The sequence below is a fragment of the Natator depressus genome, chromosome 10 (genome assembly GCF_965152275.1).
Source record: "Natator depressus isolate rNatDep1 chromosome 10, rNatDep2.hap1, whole genome shotgun sequence".
Lineage (NCBI taxonomy): Eukaryota > Metazoa > Chordata > Testudines > Cheloniidae > Natator > Natator depressus.
Genome location: NC_134243.1, coordinates 7,624,612 through 7,638,388, shown reverse-complemented (window position 1 = coordinate 7,638,388; position 13,777 = coordinate 7,624,612). Strand labels below are relative to the sequence as shown.

At 48.9% G+C, this 13,777-nt stretch overlaps 1 protein-coding gene across 4 annotated transcripts in view; it reads left to right on the top strand.

The window, feature by feature from the left end:
• Nucleotides 1-13,777, top strand: part of RAI1 (retinoic acid induced 1) — a 133,459-nt gene that overhangs the window by 34,555 nt on the left and 85,127 nt on the right. The window contains exon 1 of one of the 4 annotated variants that reach the window (XM_074965094.1): nucleotides 4,887-6,365. The exons of 2 other annotated variants lie outside the window; for them this stretch is intronic. The gene's annotated coding sequence lies outside the window, so the exon portion shown is untranslated. Of the gene's footprint in view, nucleotides 1-4,886; nucleotides 6,366-12,576; nucleotides 12,744-13,777 lie in introns of those variants that run through there. One more of the 4 variants, XM_074965096.1, reaches the window with a different exon arrangement.

The window sequence follows — 13,777 nt, the reverse complement described above, 5'->3', positions numbered from 1 at the left end:
GGGGCTTGCTCCTGCTGCTGCCTTCTGTCTTTTGAGGGACCCAGTCCTGTCCACTGTGTCTGAATTCCTGATTACTTGCTAATTGCTTGACACACTCGGCTTGCAATGCAAGAGACAGGCCCCCGTGTCATCCTCTGCGGTTTGCTAGGAGAGTGTAAGAACCTCATCTTGCCCTGACTCGAAATGGATGAAAAAGGATGGTATTTGATAGGATTAATGCAAAGCCTTCAGCTCCGTTTTCTGTCTCCGCGTCTGCTGCTGCTGGAGTGCCCTTTGCACGTTGTTTTTAGCAGGGCTCTTTTCTTTAGAGATGCCGTCGTGGAAGAACACCATGGCCTTGGTCGTGCATGGCCCTTGTAAGTGGAGGATGCCTGCGGGGACTGGGCTAAGCACTAGGCATAAATCTCAAGTGCTCTGCCAGCCCGCTCCTCTGCTCGGCGACGGGTGAAGATGGGATGGGGTGTGGGCAGACAGTGGGTATGTCAGAGGGGGCTTGCGATCAGGCTTAAAGTTTATGAAGCACTGGAGTGCCAGGGCCTCCAGCCACAATGCCCGGCAGCCGTGCTCTGGCATCTAGACCTGCCTAACCTCCAGCTCTTGTGGGTTCCTTTCCCTGTTCCCCCTGCTGCGACTCTGGCTCTTGACTGGGTGCCAGGACGGGTGCCGCCAGTGGCTGAAACTCCCTTTCCTCCTTCCCCTGCCAGTCAGCCAGGGAGACCCCTGCCCTGAAGTCCCACCAGAGAAGCAGAGACGGGGCAAGGGAGCACTAGCAGCCTGCAGGGTAATCAGAGAGGGAGGGTAGGAAAGAAAGCTGCCAGCCTAGCAGGTGTGTGAGGGGTTGGGGTGAGTGGAGGAGGACGAGGAGCACCGGTGGGCGAAAGGGGAGAACTCGGGGTAGGACTGAAGGAGTGCAAGGAGACAGGTGTACTGACCAAACGGAGCAGGAATAATGGCAGAGGGAGGATGGAGAATTGACGGCATATTGGTAGGAATTCATTTGTGTGTGGGTCACTGGTGGCACTGGGGTGCCCATTTGGGGATTTTACACTTGCACATGTAAATTTATTCAAAATTTATTCTGGGTTTTGGCTGAGCCAGGGCAGGCAGGCCTGCTGACAGCTAATCAGCTCCAGCCACTGCTGCTGCTCCCATTCCCTCCTATACCAGGGCCTGCTGCTGAGTGGTCAGCCAGGGTCTCCTCTCTCTGCACCCTCACCTGCAGGTTCCTCCTCTTCAGTGCAGGGAGCCGAATGGGGGTGGGGGGCTGAAACTGGAGAGCGGAGGCAGCAGATTCCTTCTTGCTGCAGGATAAATGGGACTTAAATGGGTGAGTGCCTGCGGAGGTGCGTGGCCAGGTGTGTGATCATTGGCATGCGCACAGCTGGATATGTTACTGAGCGGGTGCACTGTGGCGCATGCATGCATGCATGAATTCCCGCACTGATGCATGATCATGGGAACGCAAGAATATGCCTGTAGAATGGAGGCTGTCTTGGGGGCCTGTCCAATAATTATTATGCACTTCCCTTTATAGCCCCCTGCCTGTTATCAGGCAGGAGTAGCTAGGCTGCTACAGAGCAGCAATTTCACCAAAACAGGATCCGGTGCCCCGTGTTCACTGCCCTGCTCATCCCTGTTTGCCTTCTGCTCAGAGGTGCATTACTGTGTCCCCTGCGGTGTGCAGGATCAAGCCTGAATAGAGCCCTGCTTAGAGGGCTGCACTTGTGCAATATAGAAGTTGCACGGCTGAGTGTGTAATATCTTGTATTTACGTAGTGCCGTTCAACCCACAAGGTCCTACAGCATTTTACAGCTTATGTATATGGGTCACTGCATCCGTCACTGAAATGCAGCCAACTCTGGGGTGAAGTGTGGCCCCAAGGGGAGGAAGGGCGGAATGACACTGCATGAAATTGGCAATGCAGGGTGAATTTAAGCGGGTAGAATGTACATACTTGAATTGGAACGTACCCCACGACTTGAGGTTAACACTCCTCCTCTTAGGAAAATTGTCATCGGATCTTTGATAGCAAGGTCCTTGGGCCTTCCAGAAAGGCAGCAGCTCGTACCACTGATTCACTGTATCCTCAGAGGGCAGAGAGCCACCCGCTGTATGGAAACACCAGGCCCACTTCCTGCACCAACCTCCCATCCATTTAACCTGTGAGATCTGACAGGAGCACAGTGCAAGGTGAATTGGGCTCCAGGCAAACCTTAAAGTAGGTGTGGTGGAATTAAGAAGCTGATAAGAGTCGTATCATGTTGTCACAGCCACTCCTATCACATTTCATTGATCGTGGCATGTTTTTGCAGTTTATACATGTCAAGCCAGGGTAGGGCCCCTGATAGAACTTCATCTGCACCAGAAGAAAGAGACAAGGATGGAGGGAGTATGGGCTCGTGGCTAGAGCTGGGAAACGGAGACAGCTGGGTTCTAGTCCTAGATTTGCAACTGACCTGTGCTGTGTGATCTTGGGCAAATCTTTGCACTTCAGTTTTTCCTTTCTAAAAATGGGGTCAGAATTATTGAGCTACCCCTCTGGGGGGTTGTGAGATGTAATAAACCTTTCTAAGAATGATGAGCCCCTGGATTAAAAGGTGTTACATAAGCACAAAGTGGATTAATCTGCAGTAACTTCACACACAAGTATCGTGGCCGGACACCAGTGTGAAGGCACCTGGAGAAGGCTGGGGTGGTTGGGAGAAAGGGATTCAGCAGGGATTACTCGGGTTCAGACGCTGATCAGGTAGACGACTGCACCTAGTGGGGTTGTGTGGCGTCCTTTGCTTCCAGGCTGTTACCAGTTGTGCTCATGAATCAGCATTTCTGCAAACAAACTGATACACCCATAATGGCAAGACTGTGCCAGAGTGAGGTAAATGAGGTGTAACATGGGGGCACCTTGATGATGAGGGGCAGGTTGTGGGGGGGTGGTATGATGCTGCGAATTTGAAAGCTGTTCCTCACAGCTTTTCCTCATTAACAAGGTACGCCCCTCATGGTTGGCTCCAAGGTAAACAAGCTTTATATGAAATACCTCCCTTTCCCTCTCCTCCTTTTCCCTCTTTGAGCATTGTAAGCATATGACAATCTGGCACCAAGAGGAGAAATAAACACTCTGTGATCAGCTCAGGCTCCCGTGCCGAAATGTGAGGAGATCTGGTTACAGTGAGGGGGTTAGAACAAAAGAGATTTCCTTCTAGAATCAATTCCTCTCCATTTTGTAGGGAGAAGTGAAGGAAAACAACAATTGCCTCTCTCTGCCCCGATGAAAGCTGCTGGTTTTGTGGAAGCAGCAGCCCTCAAGCCTGCACAGCGCCAGCTGCATCGCCTCAGAAGGACTCAAGCATCTTGCAAAACCATTTATATTCTGAGGCGGGCTGAGAACGGAGGGTGATCGTCCCAGGAGGGGTCCAGAAATAGAAGCTGTAGGACAGGTTTTGTTCTGGTTTGAAATCAACGACAACAAAAGGAGGTAGCTGAGTGCTAGTTTCAACCCCTTACTCTGTTAGGGCCTGATCCTGTGCGGTGCTGAGTGATCTTTACACCCAGCTGGAGGTGGGCGTTCGATGCCTCTGAAGATCAGTCCCTATACAAACGAGATTTAGTGATGGTGCCTTCTACCATGCATTAAAAGCAAACCAGCTAGAAAATCCTAACCCCTTAAATGCACTTTCCGTGAAAGGACAGCTGTACCAACATCCCATGAATGGATTTCCCTTTAACAGTAAGCCACATGTGCGATGCCCCAAATTCATGTTTCACACGTGGAGCTGACCCGGCTTGTGAAATGAATGTGCTCCCTTGTGGTGGTTGTCTTTTTTATTTTTGTTTTTATAAACTCAGACTCTTGTGATCCACACAAACCTGAAGCCGCTACAGTACATACAAAATATGGACACGTGTCCCACTGCAATGTAACGAGGGTCAAACTTAGAGAACATATAAACCTTGGCTACAATTAGCCTTTGCGGGATCACTACCTGGATGGCCCAAGTTGGTGACAGAGAGAAGGCACAAAGGTAGCAGCAAATTTCCCTAAGTCACCTGGGGAATGTACATCGTTTCTGTTTTCAATCTAGAAATCCAGCATACGGAGGTTTTATAATTAGCTGGAAATGGAGAATGTTGGTCCTTTCATTGCTAAGCTTTATGATGACCCTCCGTTCCCAAATGAAGATACTGAACCCAGACATTCAATGGGACACCAGTGCAACTTCTGCATTAAAACTCAGGAGAAATGAGTTAGACAGAGCTGTCCTCTGGGTTTTCTGCCCTTCTGTGTACCGAGTCTTGCTTTGAAAAGCAAGCCCCCACCCCCCTGTGACTAAAATCTGTAGAAGACCTCAGAGCTTTTCCCAGCACTATGTGGGAGTTTACCACATGCTGAGAAATGCTGAAATCCATTATCCATATATGCACTGGATATGTGAAGTTGATATGGGGTTTATCAACTTTTGGTGGAAAGAACTTGGTAGGTGTACATAGTGTCATTTCAGAACCTGCTTTGCTAAAGACTGGATTCATGAAGGGAGGACAGGGGTCATAGCGGGTTTTTTTTTTCTTTTTCTTTCTTTTTTTCCCTCCAAACGTTAACCAAAAAACTGGCATTCTGGTTTCTTATTTATTTCAAATTTTAACAAATAGTTTCAGTGCTAGCTGCCAAACTTCTAGGAACCTGCACCCATGTAAATAACAGCACAATTAGAACTTGTTTTCCTATCTAGGCCTTCATCTCATCCGACCATGATTTCTGGAGGTCCCTCTTCCATAACCTCTCTAGATCTCAGAACTCCAGACTCCATTGAGTGCAGAATGCTGTTTCTTGCCATCTCACGTGCAGCAAAAGTCATGACTGTATCACGCCTATTCTCAAATGCCTCTACCGGGACTCTGTTCAGTTGACAATCAGGTTCAAAATTGCCTCCCCAGAAAATTAACCTGGCCCAAGGACCAGAATGGGCAATATTCAGTGCTGCATCAGTGACACAGTGACAGGTTTAAGGCTGTACACATTTGGAAAGTCTGAAGCTATTTTCTCGGTGTCCACCACAGCTCCAAATCAGGGCCTTACTCATACACTGCAATGCAACTCTTAGTGTACATCACGCCGTTGCTTTGGGGAGTAATTCTTGCTGTGTGGTAGAGATCGCAATCGGCAAAAGGCTTTGGGGGGTAAGATACACTGATGTTCCCAGCTCCTCTTGGGCCATGTCTACACTACAAAAGTACTCCGATTTTACAGAAGTCAATTTTTGGGAACAGACTGTATAAAGTCGAGTGCATGCGTCCACACTAAGCACATTAATTCGGGGGTGTGCGTCCACAGTACCGTGGCAAGCGTCGACATTCCAAGTGGTGCACTGTGGGTAACTATCCCACAGTTCCCGCAGTCCCCGCTACCCATTGGAATTCTGCGCTGAGCTCCCAACACCTGATGGGGCCAAAAATTTGTCGCGGGTGGTTATGGGTAAATGTCATCAGTCAACGCTCCCTCCCCCTGTGAAAGCAACAGCAGACAATCATTTCACGCCCTTTTCCCTGGATTGCCCGAGCAGACGCCATAGCACGGCAAGCATGGAGCCCGTTCAGCTCACCGCAGCAGTTTTGACTGTTGTAAACACCTCGCACATTATCATGCGGTTTATGCAGAACCAGCACCTGAAAAACCAGCCGAGGAGGCGACGGCAGCATGGTGATGAGGACATGAACACAGATTTCTCTAAAACGGCCATCCCCAGCAATTTGGAGATCAGGGTGTTACTGGGGCAGGCTCATGCTGTGGAACGCTGATTCTGGGCCCGGGAAACAAGCACAGAGTGGTGGGACTGCATAGTGTTGCAGGTTTGGGATGATTCCCAGTGGCTCCGAAACTTTTGCATGCATAAGGGCACTTTCATGGAACATTGTGACTTGCTTTTCCCTGCCCTGAAGTGCAAGAATGCCAAGATAAGAGCAGCCCTCGCAGTTCACAAGGGAGTGGCAATAGCCCTGTGGAAGCTTGCAACGCCAGACAGCTACCGGTCAGTCGGGAATCAATTTGGAGTGGGCAAACCTACTGTGGGGGTTGCTGTGATGCAAGTAGCCAAAGCAATCATTGAGCTGCTGCTGTCAAAGGTAGTGACTCTGAGAAATGTGCAGGTCATACTGGATGGCTTTGCTGCAATGGGATTCCCTAACTGTGGTGGGGCTATCGACGGAACGCATATCCCTGTGTTGGGACCGGACCACCAGGGCAGCCAGTACATAAACCGCAAGGGGTACTTTTCAATGCAAGCACTGATGGATCACAAGGGACATTTCACCAACATCAACATGGGATGGCAGGGAAAGGTTCATGACGCTTGCGTCTTCAGGAACTCTGGTCAGTTTAAATGGCTGCAGGAAGGGATTTACTTCCCAGACCAGAAAATAACTGTTGGGGATGTTGAAATGCCTATAGTTACCCTTGGGGACCCAGCCTACCCCTTAATGCCATGGCTCATGAAGCCGTACACAGGCACCCTGGACAGTAGTCAGGAGCTGTTCAACTACAGGCTGAGCAAGTGCAGAATGGTGGTAGAGTGTGCATTTGGACGTTTAAAGGGTCACTGGCGCAGTTTACTGACTCACTCAGACCTCAGCGAAACCCATATTCCCATTGTTATTGCTGCTTGCTGTGTGCTCCACAATCTCTTGTGAGAGTAAGGGGGAGACGTTTATGGTGGGGTGGGAGGTTGATGCAAATCGCGTGGCTGCTGAATACGTGCAGCTAGACACCAGGGCAGTTAGAAGAGCAAAGCTGGGCACGCTGCGCATCAGAGAAGCTTTGAAAGCCAGTTTCGTGACTGGCCAGGGTACTGTGTGACACTTCTGTTTGTTTCTCCTCGATGAAACCCTGCCCCCTTGGTTGCCTCTAAATTCCCTGTAAGCCACCCGCCCTCCCCCCTTCGATCACAGCTTGCTTGCAAAGGAAATAAAGTCACTATCTTTTAAAAGCCATGTATTCTTTATTAATTGATTATAAAAATAGGGAGATAACTCACAAGGTAGCCTGGGTAGGGTGTGGGAGGAAGGTAGGAGGGAAGGAAAAGGCCACTTCAAAACTTCTTGAATGCCAGCCTTCTGTTGTTTGGGTTGTCCACTGGGGTGGAGTGGTTGGGTGCCCGGACCCTCCCCCCCCACCCGCGTTCTTGGGCGTCTGGGTGAGGAGGCGATGGAACTTGGGGAGGAGGGAGGGCGGTTACACAGAGGCTGCAGCGGCAGTCCGTGATCCTGCTGCCGTTCATGAACCTCCACCAGACGCCGGAGCATGTCCGTTTGATCCCGCAGAAGCCCCAGCGTTGCCTCCTGCCTCCTCTGATCTTCTTGCCGTCACCTCTCATCTCGATTGTCCCTCCTGTCCTCACGTTCATCGGCCACTTTCCTGTACTGTGCTACTGTGTCCCTCCACACATTCTGCTGAGCTCTGTCAGTGCTGGACGACTGCATGAGCTCAGAGAACATTTCATCGCGCGTGCGTTTTTTTCGCCGCCTTATCTGAGAGAGCCTTTGGGACGGAGGAGGGAGGCCTGAAACATTTGCAGCTGCTAGAGGGAAAAAAAGGGAGTGAAGTATTTAAAAAGATACATTTTTACAGAACAATGGCTATACTCTTTCACGGTGAACAACACTATTCACATTACATAGCACATGTGATTTTGATACAAGGTCGCATTTTGCATCTTATGTTGAGTGCCTGAGGCTTTGGTGTTAGAGATCACACATGCAGTGCCGGGCAACAGAATTCGGCTTGCAGGCGGCCATGGTAAGCCATAGTCTTTCGTCTTCTGTAACCTTCATAACAGCAGCGCCCTCCTCTCCCATACCAAGCAAAGCACGTTGAGTTGGCCATTTAGTGCTATGGTTTTCCTGTTAACGTGCAACAGCAGAAACCAAACTAATCCTCCCCCCCCCCCCATTCAATTCTCTGGGATGATTGCTTTACCCCACACCCCACCGCATGGCTGGTATCAGGGAAGATCCCTGCTAGCCAAACGCAAACAGCTCAGTGCCAATGCCCTTCCCCCCACCCCCCACCATGTGGCTAACTGCGGGGAGAATTTCTTTTCAGCCACAGGCAAACAGCCCAGTAGGAATGGCCACCTCTGAATGTCCCCTTAATTAAATTCCCCTATTTCAACCATGTTACCATGAACGATATCACTCTCCTGAGGATAACACAGAAAGATAAAGAATGGATGTTGCTTGAATGCCAGCAAACACTGGGACCATACGCTGCCATGTAATGATACCAGGTTACTTGCTACTAGCATAGCGTGGTAAAGTGTCCTACCATGGAGGACGGAATAAAGCTGCTCTCCCCAGAAATCTTCTGCAAAGGCTTTTTGAGTACCTCCAGGAGAGCTTCATGGAGATGTCCCTGGAGGATTTCCTCTCCATCCCCAGACACGTTAACAGACTTTTCCAGTACCTGTACTGGCCAAGAATGCATCCCAAGTCCTCAGGGCTACTTAATCATTAAAAAAACACTTGCTTTTAGAACATGTATTATATTTTAAAAGGTACACTCACCAGAAGTCCCTTCTCCTGCTTCATTGGGTTGGGAGGTTATTTCAGTCAGGGTGATAAAAAGATCCTGGCTGTCGGGGAGAACAGTATGCTGTGTGTTCTCCTCAAGCTCGTCGTCGTCCTCCTCATCTTCCCCGTCCACAAAATCCTCAGGCATGGCAAAGAGTACCCCATCATCGGAGTCCACGGACAGGAGTCAGGTAGTGGTGGCGGCCCCCCCCCTAGAGTTGCATGCAGATCAGCGTAGAAGCAGCATGTCTGGGGCTTTGTCCTGGAGTGTCCGTTTGATTCTTTGGTTTTCTGGTACGCTTGTCTGAGCTCCTTAAGTTTCACACGGCACTGTGTTGCATCTGTCTGTACCCTCTGTCCCTCATGGCCTCAGAGATTTTTTGAAATGTTTTGGCATTTTGTCTTTTGGAACGTAGTTCTGATAGCACGGATTCCTCTCCCCGTACAGCGATCAGATCCAGTACCTCCCGTTCGGTCCATGCTGGAGCTCTTTTTTGATTCTGGGACTGCACGGTCACCTGTGCTGATGAGCTCGCCTGGCCAAACAGGAAATGAGATTCTAAAGCTCCCAGTGCTTTTCCTGTACACCTGGCCAGTGCATTCGAGTTCAGAGTGCTGTCCAGAGCGGTCACAATGGTGCACTGTGGGATAGCTCCCGGAGGCCAATACCTTCGAGTTGCATCCACACTAACCCTAATTCGAAACGGCAATGTGGATTTCAGCGCTAATCCCCTCGTTGGGGAGGAGTACAGAAATCGGTTTTAAGAGCCCTTTATGTCGAAAAAATGGCTTTGTTGTGTGGACGGGTGCAGGGTTAATTCGATTTAACGCTGCTAAATCCGACATAAACTCGTAGTGTAGACCTATACTTGTAGGGGCAGAGTTAGTTGTGCGGCAGGTTTTCTGTGTGTTTGTTCTCTCCAGTAATGTTCCGGTAAGGAATATCATAGAAGATTAGGGTTGGAAGGGACCTTAGTCCAACCTCATGCTCAAAGCAGGACCAGTCCTCAACTAAATCATCCCAGCCCGGGCTTTGTCAAGTCTGACCTTAAAAACCTCTAAGGAAGGAGATTCCACCACCTTCCTAGGTAACCCATTCCAGTGCTTCACCACCTTCCTAATGAAAAAGCTTTTCCTAATATCCAACCTAAACCTCCCCCACTTCAACTTGAGACCATTACTCCTTGTTCTCTCATCTGCCCCCACTGAGAACAGTCTAGAGCCATCCTCTTTGGAACCCCCTTTCAGGTAGTTGAAAGCAGCTATCAAATCCCCCCTCACTCTTCCCTTCTGCAGACTAAACAATCCCAGTTCCCTCAGCCTCTCCTCATAAGTCATGTGTTCCAGCCCCCTAATCATTTTTGTTGCCCTCTGCTGGACTCTTTCCAATTTTTCCACATCCTCCTTGTAGTGTGGGGCCCAAAACTGGACACAGTACTCCAGATGAGGCCTCACCAATGCAGAACAGAGGGGAATGATCACGTCCCTCAATCTGCTGGCAATGCCCCTACTTATACATCCCAAAATGCCATTGGCCTTCTTGGCAACAAGGGCACACTGTTGACTCATATCGAGCTTCTCATCCACTGTAACCCCTAGGTCCTTTTCTGCAGAACTGCTGCCTAGCCACTCGGTCCTTAGTCTGTACCAGTGCATGGGATTCTTCCGTCCTAAGTGCAGGACTCTGCACTTGACCTTGTTGAACCTCATCAGATTTCTTTTGGCCCAATCCTCTAATTTGTCTAGGTCCCTCTGTATCATATCCCTACCCTCCAGCGTATCTATCACTCCTCCTAATTTAGTGCCATCTGCAAACTTGTTGATGACACTAAATATGATGAGGAGCGGAGAGCCTTAACTTTGCATCATGGTTTTCCAGTGTGCAAGTGTTGGGTATTAAACTCTTGTGTTCAGGAGCTCAGTGCAGAGGAACCTGCAACCCCTAAACGCTGTACTAACAAAGTGCTTTGTGTTTTAATATGTACCCATGAGAGGGAGAGAGAACCTTCCCTCTAAAGTACTCCCTTACCCAGTGCTTTGTAAGGAGAGTTAGGGGAGAGGATGGTCTTGTGGTTAGAGCCCAGGAATGGGAGGCAGGAGCCTTGGGCTGACATTCTGTGCTGCAGCTGGGGGAGAGAGGAACAAGGTGGCTGGAGAGGTTGCCAGCGCAACTTAGACAGCGCTAGGGGCCTGTCGAAGTTGTAGGAGGCTGCCCAGAATCTCCACAGCACTGTGGGCTGCGGCCCTGCCCTCAAGGTACCCTTATGCCAAGGCTTATGGGGGTGGGGTGGGGTCTTCAGGGGGCCTTATGGCTGTATTGCACAGTGAATCCTCCTGTGGCAGGAGACGGGTCTTTTAGGGGCCCTTTATGCCTCTCAGACCCTTTTATGAGGTGTAAAGAGGCTAGAACAGGCTCCTCCCTAGTTTCAAATCATGGCTGTGCCACTGACTTGCTGTATTATCTTAGGTATAATCTCCCTGTGCTTCATCTTCTCCTGTCTTTAAATGGGGCAAATAATCCTTATCCCTCCCCCCTCCCCCCACTCCATAGGAGTTTTGTGAGTCTTACTTTGCCAGTGTTTGTGAAATGCTTTGAGATCCTCAGGTAGCAGTGTAGGTGTGATTATCATCATAACGCTTTACCGAGCCGAAAGCTGCAGCGCTGAGAACATGGCACATAGAAACAAACGAGGGAAAAGGAAAAGAAGTGAACTGCCAAAGTGGGGAAGTACGTGGTTTCGTAAAATGTGAGGAGACAGTGAAATTTATTAAAAACAATTAATAGCTGCTTGGACCAAGGATCTAAACCAAAACCTTGGGGAGAGGGGAAATGAAATGGCTTAAGATTGTTATTTTATTGCTTACCTTTAAAAAACAAAAAAATCTGCTAAATGCAAATAAGAAGACTAGGGAGAGGGAGGAGATGGGAGGCATGCAGGGAAAAGTGAGTGGGATCTAGGTTTTGCATCGTTCGCTGAATTACTGGCAGGTCTTTTGTAACATCTGTTAAAAATAAAACAAACATTCATTTCCATTTCTTGCTGCCTGAGATGGGTTCTGCAAAAATTTCAACCTGTCCAGGAATTTATCTGGAAAGTTCCCCTCCCTCCCCTCATGCCTCTTCTTTTCCAGGGGAGATTTCCTTCCTGGACTTCCCAGGGGCTCCATTAGCCCCACATTAAAGCCTTTTACTCCACTCTAGACTCTCCATTGAAGTAAAAGGAATTCTAATAAACCACTGGGAGAACTCTGCTATTCAGTCTTTCCATGGAAACGAGGTACTGACTCAGAACAGAACTCCACTCAAGGAAGCCTGGGTCAAGGCAGAAGGAGACCAAGGAGGAATGGAGAGATGGTTTCCATTATAACAGACCCTTTGAGACAAATAATCACTCCTCCCCCACCAATGCAGCCCTTCTGGGAGAAGGGGACCTGGTTGTGCTAAGTGGACAGGCTGTGGTCACAGGAGGTTGGATCATTAGCTGAGTGTGTGACAATGATTGTAAGGCTTATAAAGACAGCTGATTACCATATGTAAGGGTGTCTGCTCTCCCAAGGTGTATAGATACGGCCTGATGCGCCACTCACTTATCATGGTGTAAATCCGGAGTAACCCCATTCAAGTCAGTGGTCTACAACTGGCGTAAGTGAGAGGAGCGTCAGGCCTGTAGCCTTTTACATCCCATCCTACGCACTCTCAGGTGAATGACAAAATTCCTGCTGACGTGTGTAGGTGCAGGCTCTATCCCTTAGGACTGGGGAGGAGCCAGTGATCACAGTGTATGTCAACAGCAGTGGCATAAGGAACTGCAGAAGGGAAGTCCTGGAAACTAAATTTAGATCATGCTGGTGAGGACTGTTGAAGTCCAAAGCCTCTACAGTGGCTTCCTCTGATGCGCTTCTGGTTCCATGTAGCCCCAGCTAGGCTGAAGCTGAAGTGCAGGATCTGAGTTGATTAGACATAGGGGAACGTCTTTGAGGAAGGGACAGGTTGCGCAGAAAGTCTCCACTGGAATCCGATGAGAGCTTGACTGCTGACAAATGAAGAAAGTTAAAGTTATTTAAATGAGAAGCAGGTGCTGAGGCGTACTCATGCTGGACAAGGAAATCTGCTATGGATGGCAGAGAAATAAGGCAGTGACTACGGTTGGAGGACGGTGTCCAGGAGGAGCCATCCAATAAGGTAACGGTTTGGCAAAAAGAGTTGTGGGAAATGGGCAGATTGTTACAAATAAAGATGACAAAGGGTGATAGAGCAGTGTGAGAGGCTTAAATGCAAAAGGGGAAGTTGTACCAGCCTGCACGGGAAGAAGACTTGGACGCTATCTGGCATTTCTGAAATCTGTGATGAGAATAACCCTTGGGCTGATGTAATTCCTAGCTCTCCAGGAAAGCTAAGTTTGGACACAGAGGTGTGTGTATTAGAGCTACACAAATGAGGCCATGTAGTCTGTTGGAGGATTGGGGGGGGGGGGGGGGGGATGTGTAGTCATGAGGCTGAATCCCTGTAGGTATAATTTGCAGGTCACGAAAATAGTGAATTGTGCCGTCAGCCTCTGGATCAGAACATGGGTGGTGAAAACCGAGTGCTGTGAGAAGTCACGGAGTGAACAAACTCCAGTCAAAACAGTAAAAATGGGTGCCTTTAGCTAACTGAATATAAACTGAATGTCACATGAGGACATGATTTGGAGAAACAGTTTCTCAAGATAATGAGCTATTGGTTCATGGAACAGCTTGTTCTGGAAGAGGAGAGATGATTCTTGACCTAATTCTGAGTCATGCACAGGAGTTGGGCCAAGAACTAAGGTGTGACTGGGCCACAGATAACAGTGACCACAGATAATTAAGTTCCAACATCCTTGCAGATGCAATCATACCAAGAATTAATGCTGTGAGGATTTTTTTCAAAATGAGGAAGCTAGAGGAAAACAGCCTGTAGGACAAAGTTAGGAAATGAAAATCCATAGGCTTAGCTTGGAGACTGCATAAGATACTTGATTGGAGGCAGAGAAGGGCTGAATATTCCCTACAAATAAGGAATCAAAAGGACAAGAAGTAAACAGTACAGCAAGATGGCAAGGTACAAGGGTTGATTCAAACCAAGTATCCCTCAGAAAATAGAAATCCAGACTGAGTAATGATAACAGAACAGAACGTAAACTTTGTGAGGTTAGGTGTAAACCGGCGTTGAAGAGGAAATGTGCAGAACAGAGC